The following is a 14,911-nucleotide window of genomic DNA, read 5'->3' as shown; positions in this document are numbered from 1 at the left end:
TTAAAGGACAAAAAATGGCAAGCTGGATAGAGTCAAGACCCATCAGTATGCTATATTCAACAGACCCATCTCACATGCAGAGACACAAATAGGCTCAAAATAAAGGGATGGATGAAAATTTACCAAGCAAATGGAAAACAGAAAAAAGCAGGGTTTTTTTGTAGTTTCTGACAAAACAGACTTTAAACCAACAGAGATTAAAAACACAAAGAAGGGCATTACATAATGGTAAAGGGTTCAATTAAACAAGAGGAGTTAACTATCCTAAATATATATGCACCCAATACTGGGGCACCCAGATTCTTCAAACAAGTTCTTAGATACTTACAGAGAAACTTAGACTCCCCTACAATAACAGTGGGAGACTTTAATACCCCACTGACAATATTAGACAGATTATAGAGACAGAAAATTAACAAAAATATTCAGGACCTGAACTCAGATCTGAATCAAGTGGATCTTATAGATATCTACAAAACTCTCCACCCAAATTCAAGAGAATATACATTCTTCTCATCACCACAAAGAACTTACTATAGTTGAACATGTAATCTGAAGTAAAACACTCCTCAGCAAATGCAAAAAACTGAAATCATAACAGTTTCTCAGAACACAGTGCAATCAAATTAGAACTCAAGATTAAGAAACTCACTCAAAACCACACCACTACATAGAAATGGAAAAACCTGATCCTGAATGACTCCTGAGTAAATAATAAGGCAGAAATCAAGAAGTTCTTTGAAGCCAATGAGAACAAAGAGACAACACACCAGAATCTCTGGAATGCAGCGAAAGCAGTGTTAAGAGGAAAATTTATAGTACTAAATGCCCACATCAAAAAGCCAGAAAGAGCTCAAGTCAATACCCTAACATCACAAATAAAAAACTATCCCCAAAGCTAGCAGAAGACAAGAAATAACCAAGATCAGAGTAGAAATAAAGGTGATAGAGACATCAAAAACCCTTCAAAAAATCAGCAAATTCAGGAGCTGTTTTTTTTGGGAAAAAAAAAAAAGTAAAATAGATAGACTACTAGCTACACTAATACAGAAGAGAAGGAGAAGAATCAAATAGATATAATTAGAAACAATAAAGGGGATATCACCACTGACGCCATGGAAATATGAACAACCATCAGAAAATACTACAAACACCTCTATGCAAATAAACTACAAAATCTAGAAGAAATGGATAAATTGCTGGATATATACACCCTCCCAAGACTGAACCAGGAAGAAGTTGAGTCCCTGAATAGACCAATAATGAGTTCTGAAATTGAGGCAGTAATAAATAGCCTACAAAAAAAAAAAAAAAAAAAGCCCAGGATCAGAAGGATTATAGCTTAATTCTACCAGAGGTGTAAAGAGGAGCTGGTAACATTTCTTCTGACACTATTTCAAACAATTGAAAAGGAGGGACTCCTCCCTAATTCATTTTATGAGGAAAGCATCATCCTGATACCAAGACCTGGCAGAAATACAACAACAACAAAAAAACAGAAATCAGGCCAGTATCCCTGATGAACATCAATCCAAAAAATACTCAATAAAATACTGGCAAGCTGAATCCAGCATCACATCAAAAAGCTTATCCACCATGATCAAGTTGTCTTCATCCCCAGGATGCAAGGTTGGTTCAACATATACAAATCAATGTATGTAATTCATCACATAAACAGAACTAAAGACAAAAACCACATGGTTGTCTCAATAGAAGCATAAAAGATCTTTGATAAAATCCAACATCCTTCATGTTAAAAACTCTCAATAAACTAAGTATTGAAGAAAATACCTCAAAATAATAAGAGCCATAGATGACAAACCCACAGTCAATAGCATACTTAATGGTCAAAAGGTGGAAGGAATCTTTTTAAAAACTGGCACAAGACAAGGATGTCCTCTCTCACTATTCCTATTCAACATAGTATTGGAAGTTTTGGCCAGGGCAGTCAGACAAGAGAAAGAAAGAAAGGTTATTCAAGTAGAAGAGAGGAAGTCAAATTATCTTTGTTTGCAGGTGACATGATCATATATCTAGAAAACCCCATTGAGTCAGCCCAAAAGCTTGTTAAGCTCATAAGGAACTTTAGCAAAGTCTCAGGATACAAAGTCAGTGTACGAAAATCACAAGCATTCCTATGTACCAAGAACAGACAAGCAGAGAGCCAAACCATGAATGAACTCCCATTCGCAATGCCCACAAACAAAATAAAATACCTAGGAATAAAGCTAACAGGGGAAGTGAAGGACCTCTTCAAGGAGAGCTACAAACCACTGCTCAAGGAAATCAGAGAGGACACAAACAAATGGGAAAACATTCCATGCTCATGGATAGGAAGAATCAATATTGTGAAAATGGCCATATTGCCCAAACTAATTTATAGATTCAATGCTATTCCTATTAAATTGCTATGGACATTTTTCACAGAAATAAAAAAAATATTTTAAATTTCATATGGAACCAAAAAAAAGTCCTAATAGCCAAGACAATCCAAAGCAACAAGAGCAAAGCTGGAGGCATCAGGGTACCCGACTTCAAACTATATAAGAAGGCTATGGTAACCAAGACAGCATGGTGCTGGTACAAAAATGACACATAGATCAATGGAACAGACTAGAGAACTCAGAAATAAGACTGCACACCTACAACTATCTGATCTTTGATAAACCTGACAAAAACAAGCAATGAAGAAATAATTCTCTATTTAACAAATGGTACTGGGAAAACTGGCTAGCCATATGCAGAAAACTGAAACTGGACCCCATCCTTACACTTTATACAAAAAATAACTCAAGATGGATTAAAGGCTTAAATGTAAAATCCAAAACTATAAAAACCCAGAAGAAAATCTAGGCAATACCATTCAGGACATAGACACGGGCAAAGCTTTTATGACAAAAACGCCAAAAGCCATTGCAACAAAAGTGAAAATTGACAAATGGGATCTAATTAAACTAAAAAGCTTCTGCACAGCAAAAACAAAACAAAGCAAACAAAAACAAAAACAAACTATCATCAGAGTGAACAGACAACCTCCAGAATGGGAGAAAAATTTTGCAATCTATTCATTTGACAAAGGTCTGATATCCAGAGTCTACAAGGAATAAAAACAAATTTACAAGAACAAAAACAAACAGCCCCATTAAAAACATCGTTGATCATTAGAGAAATGCAAATCAAAACTATAATGAAGGCTGGACGAAATGGTTCATGCCTGTGATCCCAGCATTTTCAGAGGCCAAGGCAAGCGGATCACTTGAGACTAGGAGTTCAAGACCAGCCTGGCCAACATGGTGAAACCCCATCTCTACTAACATTACAAAAAATAGCCAGGCATGGTGGCACACACCTGTAGTCCTAGCTACTTGGGAGGCTGAGGCAGGAGAATCGCTTGAACCCAGGAGGCGAAGGTTGCAGTGAGCCGAGATCGTACCACTGCACTCCAGCCTGGACAACAGAGCAAGACTCCGTCTCAAAAAAAAAAAAAAAACCTATAATGAGATACCATCTCATGCCAGTCAGAATGTCAGTTATTAAAAAGTCAAGAAACAATAGTTACTGGCAAGGTTGCAGAGAAATCAGAATGGTTGTACACTGTTGGTTCAAATGTAAATCAGTTCAACCATTGTGAAAGACAGTGTGGTGATTCCTCAAAGATTTAAAATCAGAAATACCATTTGACTCAGCAATCCTATTACTGGGCATATACCCACAGGAATATAAATCATTCTATGATAAAGATACCATGCATGCGTATGTTCATTGCAGCACTACTCACAACAGCTAAGACATGTAATCAACCCAAATGCCCATCAATGATAGACTGGATAAAGAAAATGTGGTACATTTACAACATGGAATACTATGTAGCAATAAAAAGGATTGAGATCATATCTTTTTGCAGGGAGATGGATGGAGCTGGGAACCATTATCCTCAGCAAACTAATGTAGGAACAGAAAACCCAACACCACATGTTCTCACTTATAAGTGGGAGATGAACTATGAGAACACACAGATGGGGCAGTGGGGGTGGGGTGGCAGGGAACAACACAGTGGGGCCTGTCAGGGACCTATGGGGAGGGAGAGCATCAGGAAAAGTAGCTAATGCTTGTTAAGCTTAATACCTCGGTGATGGGTTGATCTGTGCAGCAAAATCAGCATGGCACACATTTACCTATATAACAGACCTGCACACCCTGCACACGTACCCCTGAACTTAAAATAAAAGCTGAAGAAAAAACAAGTTTTTTTGTAGAGATGGGATCTTCCTATATTGCCCAGGCTGGTCTCAAACTTCTGTGCTCAAATGATCCTCCTGCTTTGGCCTTCCAAATTTCTGGGATTTCAGACATGAACCATTGCTCCTGACTCCCTATCAACTAATTCTTAACTTTAAATTTATTTTTATTTTTTGTTTTCTTTTAGAGACAGGGTCTCATTCTGTCACCTAGGTTGGAGTGCAGTGGCATGATCATAGCTCATTGAGGTCTCAAACTCCTGGGCTCAAGCAGTCCTCCTGGGTTGGAGTGCAGTGGCATGATCATAGCTCATTGAGGTCTCAAACTCCTGGGCTCAAGCAGTCCTCCTGTCTTAGCTTCCTGAGTATCTGGGGCTACAGGTATGTACCATCACACCTGGCTAACTTTAATGTAGCATAGTCTTACTATGTTGCCCAGGCTGGTCTTGAACTCTTGGCCTCAGGCGATTCTCCCACCTCAGGCTTCCAAAGTGCTGGGATTACAGGTGTGAGCCACCACTGCCCAGCCTGATTCTTAACTTTATGCAGGACATCAAATCCTTAATCATACATAGTGCGTCAAATCAATTCAATTGTCATCGGAATGCATGCCACCTCCATATCATTTATTAACAAGCAAGCTTCAAGAAACCAGCAATCTCTTCTTATCCTGGGCCCATTAATCATGGGCGCTTGGGAGTTCTAGCCTAAAATTATTTGGCATCTGGTTCTTTCTTCAGGTCCAGCTCACCTGATATCTCTAGTAATTTCCTTAACTAAAATATCCTGATGGACTAATGAGTACCTTCTCATAATTCCATACAACTGTGGTTTCATGTATGTGACATTCTTAATTGTTGGGTAGGCTGTGATACTGCTATGGCTGTCAAAAACTTTAATATAGTCAGCAACTTGTAGCTAAGCTTTAATTGCTGCTATGTACTAACATCATCAACCATAAGGTGTTATTTAGTCAATGCGACATGAGAATTTTTATATGTAAAATCTCACCCCATACATACACACAAAGACATGTACAGGTGAAATAAACTAAATGAAATATATTAATACATATGTAAGTTTAATTCCCTAAGTCCATTTTCTTCTTTTTATGTTTTTTTTCTAATTTGTTAACTCCCTAAAGCAAGATAGTATCTATAAACAAACTAGGCTGCAAGGCTTTTATGAAATTTACTCATAATACACATAATTTAAATATTTTTCCCCAATTTTTTCCTTAAAGCTTATTTAGCCTATTTCTCAATTAAAGACAACTTCAAAATATGTATTTTCCTCAAAGGATTCTAGCTTAACGGGCTAAATTTTTTTTTTTTTCCCAATTCCTATCATGCAGTTCTTCTGCCATTCTACCCCAAATTTGACATTGTTTTCAAAGATTTGACTTTGTTTTTAAACGTAGCTTTATTCAAAGCAATGCACTGAAAATGTCTAGATGGACTCTTTGCAGCTCCATAAACACTTACACTTGGTCCCGATCTTTTTATTAACTTTAAATTACATATGCAAGTATCCAAATTGCAGTGAGAATTCTCTCTGGATCATAAAGGTATGGAAGAAACAGCCAGCAAGCACCTTATTACTCCTTGTTGAACTCACCCCTTCTTTGACCTCATTTCTTTGACTCTCTTGTCTCCAGCCATTCTCAAATGTGCTAGGCTTGCTTCGCCTCAGAGCATTTGCACATGCCATTCTCTCTGCTTCAAATATTTTCCCCCTTGAATTCTGCATGGGGAATTTGCTCTTCATATTCTTTGGCTTTTCCCTCAAATACAACCTTCTCACTTACCAACCTTCCCTGACCAAATTATTTAAAACTGAATTCACAACAGTCTTATTGGTCCCCTTTGCTTCCTTTATTTTCTTCCTAGCACTTTCCACTTTGACATGCCATATATTTTGTTTACTGTCTGGTTCGCCCACTGAAATGACATGAGGGTTTTTCTCTTGTGCCTTTTCTTTTTCACTGTTCTAACATCACTGCTCAGAGGAGTGATTGTCACAGAGAGGACACTCATTTAACACTTGAATGAATGAATGAATGAGACACAGGATCAAAGAAGACACAGGAACAAGGCAAGTTAGAAACACCACCCTACCTTACCTAGAGTAGCACTCCCATTTTCCCATGGCTTATTGTCTGTTTTCTCAATTTGCTCATATGTGGAATGAATGACAAACTAATACGTGCCCTTCACTTCAGAATCTCACAAATGAGCATGATTTTTTTCTTCTGATCCAGGTGTTTTGGAACACACTTTACAGTGACCAAAAAACCTTTGTGAAGTGTCAGTGTGGAGAAGCAAACACAAACTCTTCACTAAGTGGCCCTCTTTTTGAATGTTAACACGGTTTGGTCCCAGGGATTTCTGTGTTCAAAGCCTTTCAGGGCAAGGCAGTTTTCTGTGGAGTACACTGTCCTATATACCTAATGGGCTACTGGGTTTCAGCTGGACAAAGTCCTTATAGAGCCGTGATTCTCAAGAAGTAGGGGGAGATACTTTTATTTGTCATAACTAGAGTGGAGAGAGTGTGGTGTGCTACTGGCATTTAGTTGCTAGGGATGCTCAATATCCTACAATTAAGGTTCTATTTTTACCACGTAAAAATATAGGTAGGCAAGGTAGCCAGATGAAATACAGGGACTTCCAGTTAAATGTGAATCTTAGATGAACAACACTGTTACCTGAAACTCAAATTTAACTGTATTTTATCCGTGACCCTGCCTCCTATAATGCACAGGACAGCCTCCTTCCCTCTCGACAAAGAATTATCCAGGCCCAAAATGTCAAGAGTGGAGGTTGAGAAACCCCGCCATACAGCAGTGGTTCTCAAGCCCTAGTTTGTACCACAATTACCTTCAGGGTTGGTAAGGCCGATTATTGGGCACACCCTCGGAGTTTCTTACTCAGTAGGCCTGTAGTGGGGTCCCAAGATTTGCATTTCCATCGATGTCCCAGGTGAAGCTGCTGTTAGATTGGGGGCACATTTGAGAACCACTACCCTAGAAAGTCCCCATGCTCTCCTGATTAGGAAGGAGCGAGGAAGGTTTCCAAAGTAGGACAGGGGTGGGAGGGAAAGGGAGAGTGGCGGGAAGAGCTGGCCCGCTGGGGTGGGTTATTTCGGCCGTTCTGGCCTCGCAGGCGTTTTCGGGATCCCTCTAGGCGCCGCGGAGGTCCTGGAGTCTCGATGGTCGCTCGGGCCGGGGCGTGGCCTGGCCCGGGGGCGTGGCATGGAAGGCCGGCCGAGGTGCCGCGAGCCCTCTGGTGCCGGACGTTGCGCGGCCGCGACGCCCGACGCCAACGCAGGCGCAGCGCTCCGATTCGGCGCGGCTCATGGTCCGGTTCGGGCTCGCGAGTCTCCGTCTGGGGTAGGGCAGGTAGGCCTCAGTGTGCTCGCGCTGCAGGCAGGGCTTCGCTTGAGTACAGGAGTGGTTGGCGTTGATGTTGCGTTTTCTCAACGGCAGCATCCGAGGAGTTCGTCCTCACTGCTGCGCGCCGACCGTGGGCTGGCGGGACCAGGACAGGAACAATGGGATTCCGAGGGCCGCAAGGGGCGCTCCTTCTGCGGGTTGGGGTGCGAGGCCGGAGGCCGGGCCGGCTGAGCGGGAGGCGGAGCGGGGTGGGTGGGGACCAGGGCGGGGTCGGGCTAAAGAGGGATGGATTCAGGGCGGGGTGGGAGGGACCAGGTCAGGCTCGGGCGGGGTGGGCGGGACTAATGAGGCGGGCGGCCTGAGGCTGGCGGCGGGACTGCGAACGCCACGTCACATCCTGGGGCGGGGTGGCTCTGTGCCGGGGCGCGCTGGGGGCGGGTCGTTTTTAACTGCGTCTGCCTGGGAAGCTGCTGAGGTTTCTGAGGGTCTTTGTTTGCCCTTCTTTCTCTTTTGCTAGTGAGGTGAAGAGAAGGGAGGGTTCTTCCGTATCCCACAAAAGCCATTCTGAGCTGTTGGGTGAAGGGGTGGCCTGCCCTTCCACACCTGTGGGATATCTTGTCAGGTGGGACGGGAGACTGAGAAAAGAAATAAGACACAAAGTATAAAGAAACAACAGTGGGCCCAGGAGAGCGGCACTCAGCATACCAAGGACTTGCACCAGCACCAGTCTCTGAGTTCCCTCCGTTTTTATTGATTATTGTTTTCATTATCTCAGCAAGAGGAATGCGGTAGGAGAGCAGGGTGATAAGGAGGTCAGCAAAGAAACATGTGAGCAAAAGAATTTATGTCATAAGTTCAAGTGGAGGTACTATGCCTGGATGTGCACGTAGGCCACATTTATGTTTCTCTCCGCCCAAACATTTCAGTGGAATAAAGAATAACAGGGCAGCATTGCTGCCAACATGTCTTGCCTCCTGCCATAGGGCAGTTTTTCTCCTATCTCAGAATTGAACAAATGTGCAATCGGGTTTTATACGGAGACATTCAGTTCCCAGGGGCAGGCAGGAGACAGTGGCATTCCTCTATCTCAACTGCAAGAGGCTTTCCTCTTTTACTAAGCCACCTCAGCACAGACGGGTGTCGGGCTGGGGTACGGTCAGGTCTTTCTCTTCCCACGAGGCTGTATTTCAGACTATCACATGGGGAGAAACCTTGGACAATACCCGGCTTTCCAGGGCACAGGTCCCTGCAGCTTTCTGTACTGCATTGTGCCCCTCGTTTATTGAGACTAGAGAATGGTGATGACTTTTACCAAGCATACTGCTTGTAAACATTTTGTTAACAAGACATGTCCTGCACAGCCCTAGATCCCTTAAACCTTGATTCCATACAACACATGTTTTTGTGAGGTCAAGGTTGGAGCAAAGAGATTGGGGCAAAGTTACAGATTAAGAGCATCTCAGGGGCAAAGCAATTGTTCAAGGTACAGGTCAAAATGGAATTTCTTATGTCTTCCCTTTATACATAGACACAGTAGCAGTCTGACTTCTCTTTCTTTTCCCTACAGTTAGGCACCTGGCTCAGCTTTGGGGCATTTACATCTATAAAATGTCTTTTGAATAATTTTTATCTTGAATTAATTTCAGAGTTTCAGAGTGTTTTGAAACAAGCAGAAATTCCCATGTACGGTTCGTCTGGATTTCCTAGGGGTTAACATCTTATTTTACAAAACAGTCAACAAAACCAGGATATTAACACCTACAGGCCTTATTCGAATTTCTCTACTCTCACCTATTTCCATTTTGTAATTTAGGTTCCAAGACAGCATTTAGTTGTCCTGTCTTTCCTTGGAGAAATTTACATTTTAAACAGCAGCTCTCCCGCCTCCCAATCCCCTAGGACCCTTTAGAGTGGCCTGGGGAGCTCCAGGTCTCACACCAAGTTGCTTTTTCTTTGCTGAGTGCCTGGGCCAGTTCAGTTGAGAATGCCCAGTTGGACCTCCGGGCAGCTCGTGACCACCCTCTGTTCTTCCTCCCAGTGCTGCTAGGCGTAGTGAATGGCACCTCTGTGCACCAGCCATAGGGTGCCTGAAATCTAGGAGGCTTCCCCGATCAGCTTTCTCCCCTGCCCTACCCCCTCAACCAATTATCCAGGCTTGATGGTTTTACATTTTAAGTCCTCCTTGAGTGTGTCCATTTCTCTCCATAGGCCCCACCCTTTTGCTGTAGCCTTTTTGTCCATCTCCCTGCATCTATGTTGGGGCCTGCATACTCCGTTGTCCATACTGCACCCAGAATAAGCTTGTTAACATACACCCTTCCTTCTGTTATGCTCTTCCTGTATTTTTTTTTTTTAAACTTCCCATAGCTCTTACAAAGACAGGCCTCCTTAACAGGGTCTTCAAGTCTCTGCAGGGCTGGCACAGCCTCCTGTACCCTGTCCCGCAGATTCCTTCCTCTGGCCTGACTGCTTTGCTTCTCCTGTGCTGTGCCTTTTGCCTGGGGTGCTATTCCCTGCCTGCTGAGGGAATTGTTACTCTTTCTGCAGCTCTCCATCATTTTGTCTTTTCCTCAGGGAGATATTCTCTGACCTCCCTGACTAGATCAGTTTCCGTTTTACGGGTTTTGATAAACACCTCCTTCCTTCTTAGCCCTGTCATAGTTACAATTTTATGCATATATGCCTGGCACCCAGTAGATACTTCAGATGTTTGCCAAACGAATGAAAAAGTGATAGTGTGGCTGCCTAACAGCCTCTATCTAGACATTATTCCCTTTGTGAGTTTGCTTGGTATGTAGGAGCACTGGTTACCCATGTCCCCTTCCTCTGTTGGTTGTCTCAGGCAGGGCAAGAAAGGTGGAGGAGCCACATGTGAGGGGATGGAGGGCCTGGGGAGCACAGTCTACAGACTCCTGAAAGGTAGAATGGGTTTTTGCTGAGCTTCTTGCGTATGTATCCCCCTCTGACCTGGTTGAGTCCACTGTATTAGATTCTTCACTGACAGGTATTTCCTATGCGTGGTTTCAGAGACTCTTTTAGGAGTATATTTTAGTTAGGGTCAAGCATATATCAAGAGCTTCTGGTTCTTTTCTAAATAGTTGTCTCAAAGCCAAATAGTAAAGATGAAAATGAAAGTCTGCAGCAGGTTGAGATGGACGGGGTGCCCTGGAGTGTGGCCATTTGGCTCTGCGGCATGATGAATTTGGTTCAGCAAGTATTTATTGAGGGCCTGCTGCATGCCAGATGCCATGTTGCCTTTTGGGGATACAGAGGTGGGGTCGACCTGAAGATGGATTATTAATTTCAGTCTATTGTGGTGAAAGCTGTGGTAAGAGGAAGACTTGATTGGAAGCTTGATGGATGAGAAAGACATTGCAGGGGATCCCATAGGCAGGGAATGGCACCCCAGGCAAAAGGCACAGCACACAAGAAGAAAGCAAAGCAGTCAGGCCAGAGTAGGGAACCTGAGGGAGACAGGATACAAGAAACTGGACCAGCCCTCAGGAGTGGTCTGAACCTAGAGGCAGAACTGGGTGGGGATGAGGCTGGGGACCAGGCTGTGAATGGCTTTGATTTTATTTCAGAGCTTGGTTGGATTGTGACCCAGGGCAAGTTCTTGGTAGGCTGTGAAGATGGGCTCATGCCCTAATGGCTGGAGGCTGTCAGTCTGGATGTTAGCAAGTGGATTGGGCCAGCCTAAGGCACAGTGGAGGAAAAGGTGGTAAACTGCTGAGAGGTGAAGCAACTGTGACATGGTAACACAAGTCAGGCTTCTTGACCCAAACCTGGCTGGACCTGGGGAAGAAGTCAGACTGTTTGAGTTTTATCAGTCATACTGACGCATCCTTAATCAAACATAATTTCTGCAGCAAAATGTATGGATATTTATAGTAACAGAATTAGACATTATGAAGAGCCTCAGGTCAGTCCAGGTTTTGCTGCCAAAGAGTTTGTTGCAAAGTTTTGAAAGAAAGTTCAGTTTTTAAACCATATTTGGCTTTTGGAATTGCAGGTGAGGGGTTTTGAACCTGAAATTATAGTTAACACTTGGGAATCCAGGTCTGTTGTGTCTGCTTTACACACATTGACTCTTATTGTTTTCACAATGCAGTGAGGGTAGGTACCATGATGATCCCATTTTACAGGTGAAAGACAAGGGCACCAGGAAGTCTCTTTGGTAAGTGACTTTCCAAAATCACACAGCTCATCACTGGTGGCTCCATATTACACATTTTTCCTGGGCTACAGACTTGTGAAAGGGGGTGGGGAGAGATTGAGGGACTGAGGTCTTTCTTCTGCACCTCACACACCTGGCATCTGCCTGCAGCAAGCCTGCCTTAGTGCCAAGAAAGTCAGAGCAGAAGGGGAGCTGGAGCCCTACAGACATCACAATCACACACTTGGATTTACTGAAAGCCCATGGGGACTCATGTCTGTGATTACTGGAGCTTATGATCTAATCAGGTGATGAGCTTTTCTCACAAGCCATGGAGGAATTTGTTTTTTTTTAACAAAAGAAAAAAACAGCTTTATTGTGGTATAATTGACATGCAACAAACTGCGTATATTCAAAGTGTGTAATTTGATGAGTTTTGGCATGTGACCACACTGTGAAACCACCACCACAACCAAGATCCTGAACATATCCATCATCTCCAAGAGTTTCCTCCTGCCCCTTTGTAATCTTTCCCTCCCAGCCCTATTTGCCCCCCCATCTCGAGCACCCACGAATGTGTTTTCTGTTACTATAGGTTAGCTTACATTTTCTAGGGTTTTCTTTTCTTTTTCTTTTTTTTTTTAGTATTTACTGATCATTCTTGGGTGTTTCTCGCAGAGGGGGATTTGGCAGGGTCATAGGAGAATAGTGGAGGGAAGGTCAGCAGATAAACATGTGAACAAGGGTCTCTGGTTTTCCTAGGCAGAGGACCCTGCGGCCTTCCGCAGTGTTTGTGTCCCTGGGTACTTGAGATTAGGGAGTGGTGATGACTCTTAACGAGCATGCTGCCTTCAAGCATCTGTTTAACAAAGCACATCTTGCACCGCCCTTAATCCATTTAACCCTGAGTGGACACAGCACATGTTTCAGAGAGCAAGGGGTTGGGGGTAAGGCCATAGATTAACAGCATCCCAAGGCAGAAGAATTTTTCTTAGTACAGAACAAAATGGAGTCTCCTATGTCTACTTCTTTTTACACAGACACAGTAACAATCCGATCCCTCTTTCCTTTCCCCGCATTTCCCCCTTTTCTATTCCACAAAACCACCATTGTCATCATGGCCCGCTCTCAATGAGCTGTTGGGCATGCCTCCCAGACGGGGTGGCCGCCGGGCAGAGGGGCTCCTCACTTCCCAGACGGGGCGGCCGGGCAGAGGCGCCCCCCACCTCCCAGACAGGGCGGCGGCTGGGCGGAGGCGCCCCCCACCTCCCTCCAGGGCGGGGCAGCTGGCCGGCTGGGGGCTGCCCCCCACCTCCCTCCCAGAAGGGGCGGCTGGCTGGCCGGGAGCTGCCCCCCACCTCCCTCCTGGACGGGGTGGCTGGCCGGGTGGGGGCTGCCCCCTACCTCCCGGATGGGGCGGCTGGCCGGGTGGGGGCTGCCCCCCACCTCCCGGACTGGGCGGCTGGCTGGGCGGGGGCTGCCCCCCTCCTCCTGGATGGGGCGGCTGCTGGGCAGAGACGCTCCTCACTTCCCGGATGGGGTGGCTGCCGGGCGGAGGGGCTCCTCACTTCCCAGACGGGGCGGCGGGGCAGAGACGCTCCTCACCTCCCAGACGGGGTGGCGGTTGGGCAGAGACACTCCTCAGATCCCAGATGGGGTCGCGGCCAGGCAGAGGTGCTCCTCACATCCCAGACGGGGCGGCGGGGCAGAGGTGCTCCCCACATCTCAGACGATGGGCGGCCGGGCAGAGACGCTCCTCACTTCCTAGACGGGATGGCAGCCGGGAAGAGGCGCTCCTCACTCCCCAGACTGGGCAGCCGGGCAGAGGGGCTCCTCACATCCCAGATGGGCTGCCGGGCAGAGACGCTCCTCACTTCCCAGACGGGCTGCCGGGCAGAGACGCTCCTCACTTCCCAGACGGGGTGGCGGCTGGGCAGAGGCTGCAATCTCGGCACTTTGGGAGGCCAAGGCAGGCGGCTGGGAGGTGGAGGTTGTAGCGAGCCGAGATCACGCCACTGCACTCCAGCCTGGGCAAGATTGAGCACTGAGTGAGCGAGACTCTGTCTGCAATCCCGGCACCTCAGGAGGCCCAGGCGGGCAGATCACTCGCAGTCAGGAGCTGGAGACCATCCCGGCCAACACGGCGAAACGCTGTCTTCACCAAAAAATACAAAAACCAGTCAGGCATGGTGTCGCGCGCCTGCAATCCCAGGCACTCGGCAGTCTGAGGCAGGAGAATCAGGCAGGGAGGTTGCAGTGAGCCGAGATGGCGGCAGTACAGTCCAGCCTCGGCTCGGCATCAGAGGGAGACCGTGGAAAGTGGGAGACGAGGGAGAGGGAGACCGTGGAAAGTGGGAGATGAGAGGGAGAGGGAGAGGGAGAGGCGCCATAGAGGAATTTAAGTGTGATGTCATGTGGACCAGAGGTGGTCAGAGGCCCTGTGTATGGATAAGTTGGGATGCAGGCTGGCTGGTCTTTGAAGAAATTCAGGTAAATAATTTTATAAGGATTTTATAAAGAGATTCTTTATAAGGGACACAGACTGTTACATGTGGAGATGACCTAATTTTCTTCTTTTAGCTGTGCAAGATGTGTCTGTTCTGGAACATCACAGATGAACATCTTTTGCTTGCGACTCCCTCATCACTGCAGAGCAGCATTCCCATCAGGCTCTGACTGGGTCAGCTGGAGAGTATTTGTTCAGGTGTTTCTTTGCCAGTGTCCCTGTGCCTGTGTGTGTTTGTGTGAGTGTGTAAAATATACATACCAAAATATATAAAATGCACAGGAACAGTTTAAAGAATAATGAACAACTCTGAATATCCTACTCAGTTTAAGAAATTGAACCTTATGAAAACTTTATTTTTTATTTCCATGTTTTTGGGGAATAGGTGGTATTTGGTTACATGATTTTTTTTTTTTTTTTTGAGACAGAGTCTCTATGTCGCGCAGGCTGGAGTGCAGTGGCGCAATCTCGGCTCACTCTAAGCTCCGCCTCCCGGGTTCACGCCATTCTCCTGCCTCAGCCTCCCGAGTAGCTGGGACTACAGGCACCTGCCACCATACCCAGCTGATTTTTTTGTATTTCTAGTAGAGATCCGTGTTAGCCAGGATGGTCTAGATCTC

The 14,911-nt window shown here is 45.4% G+C and overlaps 1 protein-coding gene across 1 annotated transcript in view; it reads left to right on the top strand.

Annotated features, from left to right (window-relative positions):
- Positions 1-7,534: 7,534 nt before the first annotated feature.
- The window catches only part of LOC744661 (uncharacterized), a 37,104-nt gene continuing 29,727 nt past the window's right edge, over positions 7,535-14,911 (top strand). The window contains 1 exon segment of the mRNA NM_001302429.1: positions 7,535-7,635. The gene's annotated coding sequence lies outside the window, so the exon portion shown is untranslated.

The sequence above is a fragment of the Pan troglodytes genome, chromosome 1, assembly GCF_028858775.2.
Source record: "Pan troglodytes isolate AG18354 chromosome 1, NHGRI_mPanTro3-v2.0_pri, whole genome shotgun sequence".
In the NCBI taxonomy this organism is placed as follows: domain Eukaryota; kingdom Metazoa; phylum Chordata; class Mammalia; order Primates; family Hominidae; genus Pan; species Pan troglodytes.
The sequence above is the reverse complement of the archived record's forward strand: the minus strand, read 5'-3'. Positions and strand labels throughout refer to the sequence as shown.